Source organism: Panthera tigris, chromosome A1 (genome assembly GCF_018350195.1).
Source record: "Panthera tigris isolate Pti1 chromosome A1, P.tigris_Pti1_mat1.1, whole genome shotgun sequence".
Classification (NCBI taxonomy): Eukaryota; Metazoa; Chordata; class Mammalia; order Carnivora; family Felidae; genus Panthera; species Panthera tigris.
In genome coordinates, this window is record NC_056660.1 from 196188098 (window position 1) to 196196164 (window position 8067).

The 8067-nt window shown below is 50.6% G+C and overlaps 1 pseudogene; it reads right to left on the minus strand.

Annotated features, from left to right (window-relative positions):
* Positions 1-3275: 3275 nt before the first annotated feature.
* On the minus strand, positions 3276-3774 carry LOC102965341 (annotated as a pseudogene).
* Between the last annotated feature and the right edge of the window lie 4293 nt (positions 3775-8067).

The following is an 8067-nucleotide window of genomic DNA, read 5'->3' on the forward strand; positions in this document are numbered from 1 at the left end:
TTAGATACTTGTAATCTGATGTTCACAGCAGGGTTATTCACAAGAGTCAAAATGCGAAAACAACCCAAGGGTCCCTCAGTGGATTAATGGATAAACAAAATGTGGCCTACACGCACCCCGCAATATCATTCAGCCGTGAAAAAGAACAGAATTCTCTTCCACCGGCAACATGGGCGAACCTCGAACACATTATCCTAAGTGAAGTAAGTCAGACACAAAGGACACATGCTGTGTGATTCCACTTCTGTGAGATTCCTAGACTAGACAAATTCATGGAGACAGAAAGTAGGATGGGGGTTGCCAGGAACGGGGGGTGGGGGGAGGAGAATGCGGAGTTAATGTTTAATGGGTCTAGAGTCCCTGCTTGGGATGATGAAAAAAGTTCTGGAAGTGGATCGTGGTGACAGTTGCACAACACTGCGAACGTACTTATGTACTTACAAATGGTGAAAATGGTCGATTTTATGGAACGCGTGTTTTACCATGATCGACTAGATGATGTATCCGTTGGGGTGGAGAGTGCGGATGTAGCCCAGTGCCCTGCTGGGGGCTGAGTTTGTGTTTTGTCTGTCCCTGAGGCTACTGCATAGACAGGCCAGGACAGAAGGTCACTGGGAAGTGACTGGCAGGCGTGTCTCTGGGAAAGGAAGGAGGATAAGCTTCCCAGCTTCATCGCGAGAAGGAAATAACCCACTTCTTGTGTGGATCACCTGGGGTAACGGCGGTGTAGCACGGTCCTCCCAGACCTCCGTGACCCCCCCGACCCCCAGGACGTGGGACAGGCTTGCACTGAGGGGCCCTTGGGGCTCTTTCCTGGGCTGGGGAGAATATGAGCTTCTACCTCTGTGGCCGCTTTGGAAGGTGTGGACTTGCTCCACAATTTGGGATCTGACTCACCGAGACCAGCTTCCGCTGGACGTTCGTGTCTTTCTACCCCAGGCTGTGCACCTGCTGTAGCACTGCATGGGACTGCACGCTGCCCCCTCCCGAGACACCTGTAACGACCGGGGGTCCCCTGGATACATGCGAGGACGGTGGCGAGAGCCTCAGAGAGAGCGGCTCCGGGGCCCGTCTCGCTTCCTGCTGTTAGCATCATGTGGGCCTTGAATGTTTAAACCCGTGGGACCAACTGGGCCACACCGATCACACCCTGAACTGTGCGGAGGAACACCCCAGTAACGCATGTGCATGTGATTGCACGCGTGTGTGAAAATGCACTGTTAGATGTTTGAGAGAATATGGGGATTTGAGTGCTTTTAGCCCACTTCATGACTGTTTTCTGGATTTGATATTGTCCTGATTTACACCAAGCACTCATTGTTTTTCACTATCAGGGGGAAAAAAAAAAGGGAATTATCACTTTTCGAAAGGCGTACAACATGGAGGTTCCTCAAAAACTTAAAAATAGAAATACCGGGGTGCCTGGGGGGCTCAGTAGGTTAAGGGTCTGACTCTTGGTTTCGGCTCAGATCACGATCTCACAGTTCAGTTCGTGAGTTTGAGACCTGCATTGGGCTCTCTGCTCTCAGCAAGGAGCCCGCTTCAGATCCCCACCCCTCTCTCTCTCTGCTCCTCCCCCGCTTGCACTCTCTCTCCCGGTTTCTTAAAAATAAATAAACATTAAAAAAAAAGAAATTGGGGGGTGGGGGAGAGGGGAAAGTGGGTGATGGGCATTGAGGAGGGCACCTGTTGGGATGAGAACTGGGTGTTGTATGGAAACCAATTGGACAATAAATTATATTTAAAAAATAGAATATAGGTTTTAAAAGAGAAAAAGAAAAAAAAAAAAAAGAAATACCATTCGATTGAGTAATCCCAGGGCAGGATGTTTACCCAGAGAAAACGAAAACGCTAATTTGAAAAGGTATAGGCACCCCCATGTTCCTGGCAGCATTATTTACAATGGCCAAGATATGGAAGCAATCAAGTGTCCATTGATAGATGAATGAATAAGATGTGGTATATAAACACACGGGAATATTACTGAGCCGTGAAAAAGAAATGAAATCTTGCCATTTGCAACAACAAGGATGGACCTAGAGGGTATTATGCTAAGCGAAATATGTCAGACTGAGAAAGACGAAAACCCTGTGATTTCACTTATATGTGAAACTATATACCAAAACAAACAAATAAGCAAGTAGCAGAAACAGACCCATAAGTACACAGAGCAAACCGATGGCTGCCAGAGGGAAGGGGGGTAGGGAGTGGGGAAAACGGGTGAAGGGGAGTGGGAGATACGGCCTTCCAGTAATGGAATGAGTAAGTCGTGGAATGGAATGGAATGGAATGGAATGGAATGGAATGAGCTGTTAGCACAGAGCCTGACATGGGGCTTGCACTCATGAACTGTGAGATCACGACCTGAGCTGAAGCCGGACACTTAACCGACGGAGCCTCCCAGGCATTCCTATTTTTTAATTTTAAATAAATGTTTATTTATCTATTTTGAGAGAGAGAGAGAGAGAGAGAGAGAGAGACAGCTCAGGGGAGGGGCAGAGAGAGAAACCTAAGCAGGCTTCATGCTGTCAGTGCAGAGCCCAACGTGGGGCTCAAATTCACGAACTGTGAGATCATGACCTGAGCTGAAATCAAGAGTCAGATGTTTGACTGAGCCACCCAAGTGCCCCAGCTATACCTTGATTTAAAAAACAAACCAAAAAAAAGGTCACAAAGGTCCTTGACAACTTTGTGTTACAACTTACAAATGCCAACGGTGCAAAATCAAAAATGTAATAGGGTGTTAAATGTCCAGTGAATTAGGACCAGTCAGCATTCAGCTGTAGGAAACCATTCCTGCTAATTCAAGCAGAAAGGAATTCACTACAGGGAATTAGGTGCTCACGCAATTGTTAGGAAGGCTGAAGAAGCTCTCGGCAGGGTCTGGAAATGACTCAGTTGACAACACCACAGTGCTGTCCCTCCAGGTCAGTTCCTACCTCTGCTGCCGTCAGAAGTGCAGGAATCAGAAAGGGCTGCCCCACCACTGGCTTTAAGAACACACTGCTGTAGATGAGTCAGGGGTCAGGAAGCCACCCTTGGCTCTTCCACAGCAGCCCCTCCATGCCCACAAAGCTGGTAAGGGCTCTAGATTAGTTTCTTCCTCCCCCCCTCCCCTACCGAAGCTTTATTGTTTCCATTTGGTTTCCCGCTTGGGAGAGGGCTCCAGGGTGGGTTAAAAGCTGCCTAGCAGCTTCAGGGAGAGGCTCAGGCAGAAGCCCTGACACCAGGGGGTGCAGAGGGGCCCCTCAAAGGCTGCTGAGCTCTAGAGGCTCCTAGTGATGCTTGAAGGTGAGCCTTTCAAAGAGATACTCACCCAGCCAGCTGGGGGTTGGTCAGCCTGCAGAGGTGGGACAGGTGGTCACCATCTTCTTGATGAGGTTCACCTCCCCACCCAGGAAATAGTTCTCCGGATCACAGAGATGGGGGTCTGTGCAGCAGAACTCAGGGCAGGCAACTCCAGAAGAGCGTGGGTCAGGTTCTACTCCAGGACCATCATAGCTTCCATGGCGTCCATGCGTCTTGAGATGGCTTCTGCAGGTCCTAGAAGAAGGTGCGGCTGGTGTGTTGGTTTTACATCTTCAAGAGCTCGGTGCCCTTGCACGTCTCCTCAGCCACCTCATGGAAGGAGTGGCCTGCATCCAGAGCCACATGGTCATGGTTGAAGCAGAAGCCCAGAGAGCGGTAGGTGTAGGAGGTCTGCAGATGCATATTGACCGGGCAGTTGATGGTGCCCTCCACCTTGGTGGAGCTTTTAGGAAGCTCCTGGTTCATTGGCAATAAAGAATTCAGCTCCAAATATGGTGGAGAGGCTGGTCTCAGAGGCAGGGGAAGGCTGCAAAGATGTTCTAAAAGGTTGTGGCTGGAAAAGAGGTTGGAGGGTTGTTGGAAGCTGGGAGAAGGGGCATCCCTGGGTTTGTTCATCCCAAACACAGTTGCAGCAAGAGACAGATCTGCGGGACCGTTGGGGACACTGCCTATATTAGCTTCTTAGGGCTGCTGTGACAAAGTACCAGAGCTGGGTGGCTCAACAGCATACTGTCTCCAAGTTCTGGAGTTCTGGAGTCTGGTGTTCTGGAGTCCAAGGGCATGGTGTTGGAAGGGTTGGCTCCCTCTGGGGGCTGTGAGGGAGAATCTGTTCCAGGCCTCTCTTGTAGCTTCCGGTGGTTTTCTGGCAGTCTTTGGTGTTCCTTGGCTTGAGATACATTAGTCTGCTGTGTGCTTTTACGTTCACGTGATGTTCTCCCTGTGGGTGTCTGTCTCGAAAGTCCCCCTTTTTATAGGGACACTGGTCATATTGGATTAAGGTTCACTCTGCTCCCGTGTGACCCCATTTAACGAGTTACATCTGCGATGACCCTATTTCCAAATAAGGTTACACTCTGAGGTGTTGGGGGCTTAGAGCTTCAACATATGAATTTGGGGTGATACCCTTCGGTCTATAAATAATACAAAATTGCTGTAGAAAACCCATATGGTGGTACTTGACATAAGCTATAATGAAGAAGCAGGGATAGGACCTTCATCTAGAACTCTAGAAGGTCTGAGGAATGTTTTCAGCTGACTAGACTCTGCATCGTGAAGGCACCCTAGGAGTGGGTTTGGATGGAGGCTCAGCCAACCGCCACAACCCTTGCCTAAATCCAAGATCCTCTACCCGCCTTCTCACCGGTCATTCTGCAGCTGGCAGAATTCACACCCCTGAGCGCATGGACCTGGGGTACTAGAAATAGCAGTCTTCTCAGAAACTATAAGATGGGGAGTCAGACCCTGGCCTCTAACTGAGTTGTAGGGTGACAGCCACAGCTAATCAAAACCTACCGCCATCCACAATTCACTCAACAAACACTGTGGGGCCCACTCTTTACCACACTCCAGAATCTTCGGCCACGTCTTGGCAATTAGCTTCATAAATTTGTTCTATAAGGCCGTCCCACTCAGATTGGCTTCTTTGTTCTTTCTATCCTGGGATTAAAAAAAAAGATAATCGTCTTCTCCCCAACCACAACCGGTTTCCTGTCACCACCATTTTTCCTTCTTGTGTCCGGGTTATTGTGTGCCTGTGCCGGCCAAACCCAACAGCTCCTTTGACGACACGTCAATGATTTATTTTATTTTATTTATTTTTTTAAGTTTATCTATTTATTTTGAGAGAGCAAGCAAGGCAGGGGAGGGGCAGAGACAGAGGGAGATAGAGAGTCCCCAGCAGGCTCTGTGCTGGCAGCGTGGAACTCGACACAGGGCCCGATCCCACGAGCCGTGAGATCACAACCTTTGCCGAACCCTAAGAGTTGGGCAACTCTTCTGCTCCATCACCCAGCCTCAGGGCTTGGGTCCGGGTCTGGTGCTTTCTTTCCTTAAGCAAATATAGCTGCCTACTGTATACAACGTGTTGTTGAAAGGGATCAGGCCATTTGTGATACAGTTCAGAATGTTCTCACACAACACTGTTTTATGGAGAGGGGTGAAAACTCGGCTCTTAGTGACTTCGGGACACTTAGTGGCTTCTTTGGCTCCGGTGACTGAGAAGGCCTCGGGTAGGTTCAGCTTCAGGCATGGCTGGATCCAAAGACTCAAACAATGTTCCTGGAATCTGTCTCTGAGCATGGATCCTGGAAGAAGGAGGGAGGGAGGGAGAGAAGGAGAAAGACGGCGTACAGACAAGATGGAGTCACTCGTGTCAAGCGTTAACTTCCCTCAAGCCGTGATGCAAGAACCAAGGACGTTGCACCAAAGACCAGATACCGCCGAAACCGGCCCAGGCTGACGACGCTCAGAACTGATGACCAGCAGGACCAGAGGGGGTCTGCAAAGGCCCGCGACTGATGAAATCCCTTTAAAAAGGGAGAACTTTTGCAGCAAACTGTCAGACTTCCAAGATGCTGACCCTTTCACATCCGACCACGTCAAAAAGGGAGCTGCCGCCGAAGGCCGATGCCCCAGATTGCTCTTGGACCAGAACAGACATCCTCCACTGCTTGAACCTAATAAGCAGCACATGCTGAGAGCCGCCCGGACAGACGGAGGCCTCATCTCCACTGCACGTCCACGGGCTGACGGCCCGTGGGGTTCGGTAACTTCCTCCCCCTTGTTATTTCTCGTCTGCTGCGTGACTTTGTCTCGTGCTTTGCTTTGTGTGACATGTAAAAGCCAAGTTAAACACGTAGTCAAATGGCCTGGAGCTTGGAATCCTGGGCCTGCTTTATAAGTATGTTCACCTTGCTCTATGACTGAATAAAGCTGACGTTGCGGAAAGAAGGCACGACTCGTGTGTGCGCCCTCACAGCGAGCTTGCAACAGAGCGAACTGCAAAGAGGCCCAGACACAAGGGCCCCGGACAGAAAACAGCGCTGAGGGATAGGAGAGGTCTCGGTGAAACACGAGAGGATTTCCGAACAGGGAAGAACAAAGGCGTTCATACATTCTTTTATTCACGCATTCAGGTTGTAGACATTGAACTCCTGCTCTGGGCTTCCCACTGAAGCCGGCCGGGGGCTCCAGAGATGCAGACCAAGTCCCTGTTACTAAGGAGCTCCTGGCTAACGGAGAAGGCGGGGGGATTTGGACAGTAGCGTAGGGACGCGCCAGGCATACCTAGAGGTCATTCCAATCTGGGAATCTGGAAAGCCGTACGGTGGACTGGAAGAGCATTTGAAACAAAAGGAACAGCGTGAACGAAAGCACAGAGGCTCTATCCAGAACTACACGGAGGCTCACTTAGTAGATGACGTTGGGTAGCCAATTTTTCCAAGCTGTTTTTCTGCTTTTCAGTTTTTCTGTTTGTACAATAAAGGGCTTGGACAACTTGCTACCGGGGAAGGGAGGGAGAAAACAAATGAGACACGCTGGATGTGGTTGCCCCCGCCTTGGAGCAGTGAGACCAGACTCACTTCTAAGGTCGCTTCAGGGATTCATGAAGGTGAAGCCTCCCGGGCCCGGCCCAGAGGAGAGAGAGGGGATGAAATGATACACATCATGCGGCAACAGGTATTTATTTTTTCTATTTAAAATTAGCATTTATTGCCTGAATAGGTGATATCTACACATTGTCACCATCAGAAAGCTCTAAATGGCATACCATGGAAAGCAAGTACCCTCCTGAATCCGCCCTCTATCCACCTCTTCCCTCCTCGGAGGAAATCTCTGTCACCAAGCTTTGCTTATATTTCCACGATAATCCAGGCAGGTATGTATACAGCCCTGGCGTTTTTGTATTTATACATAGGAGCACACCGTTCACCCTGTTCTGCACCTTACTTTGTTTCCTTAGTAACATGTCTCGTATATTGCAGCCTAGCATCACAGAGGGGGCTCCCTGTTCTTTTGATGGCTGCGTAGGGTCCCCCCAGGGGGATGTGTCCTACTGCAGGCCACCAGTCCTGTGTGGATGTAGGGATGAGCATCTCAAAATTTTCCAATCCTTTGCTGGCATCAGTGAGGCGGCAAAGCCGGTCCTGGTACCCGTGGCATTACCGCACGGGGGTGTCTCTGTCGCGAAAGCCTGGAAGAGCCCTTTGTGGGAGCAAAGGTCTTAGGCGTTTGTGGTTCTGACATAGCCCTCCGGTCCCCCTCCCCCCACAGAGGCTGTAACCCGTTAAGTACTCTCACCAGCAGTGGGCTAGGGGCCTTTTAGTCCCTTCAGGCAGCCCCCCTCCAGGAGGGGTGGGGGGGGAACTTGGGAGGACTGCAGAGCTAGAGACAGCCAGGATGTGCTCCGGAGGGGGAGGAGCCTGGAGCCTGAGCAGACACAGGGCCAGCCATAAGTCCCTGGGGAAATGACGGTGACATAGGGGCTTGCACACCAAGTGTGATGTCGTGCGCACGCTGTCGGTCGCCCTTTGCCTGTCAACAGTCCAGTGGAAGGCCTGCCACCACTACAGCCTTGCATTCCCAGGAATGGTGCTTGGGAGGAGGGGGCGCCTGGTGATGCGGGGGTGGGGAGGGGGGATGTGAGCGGGGACAGGAGCTCAAGTTAGGAGCCAGTGCCTTGAGAAGCAGGCTGTGCCAAGTGAGGACTCATTCAGGAGGCACTCGCTCCCGTAAAACTCAAGGGAGTTTGAGTTTTGT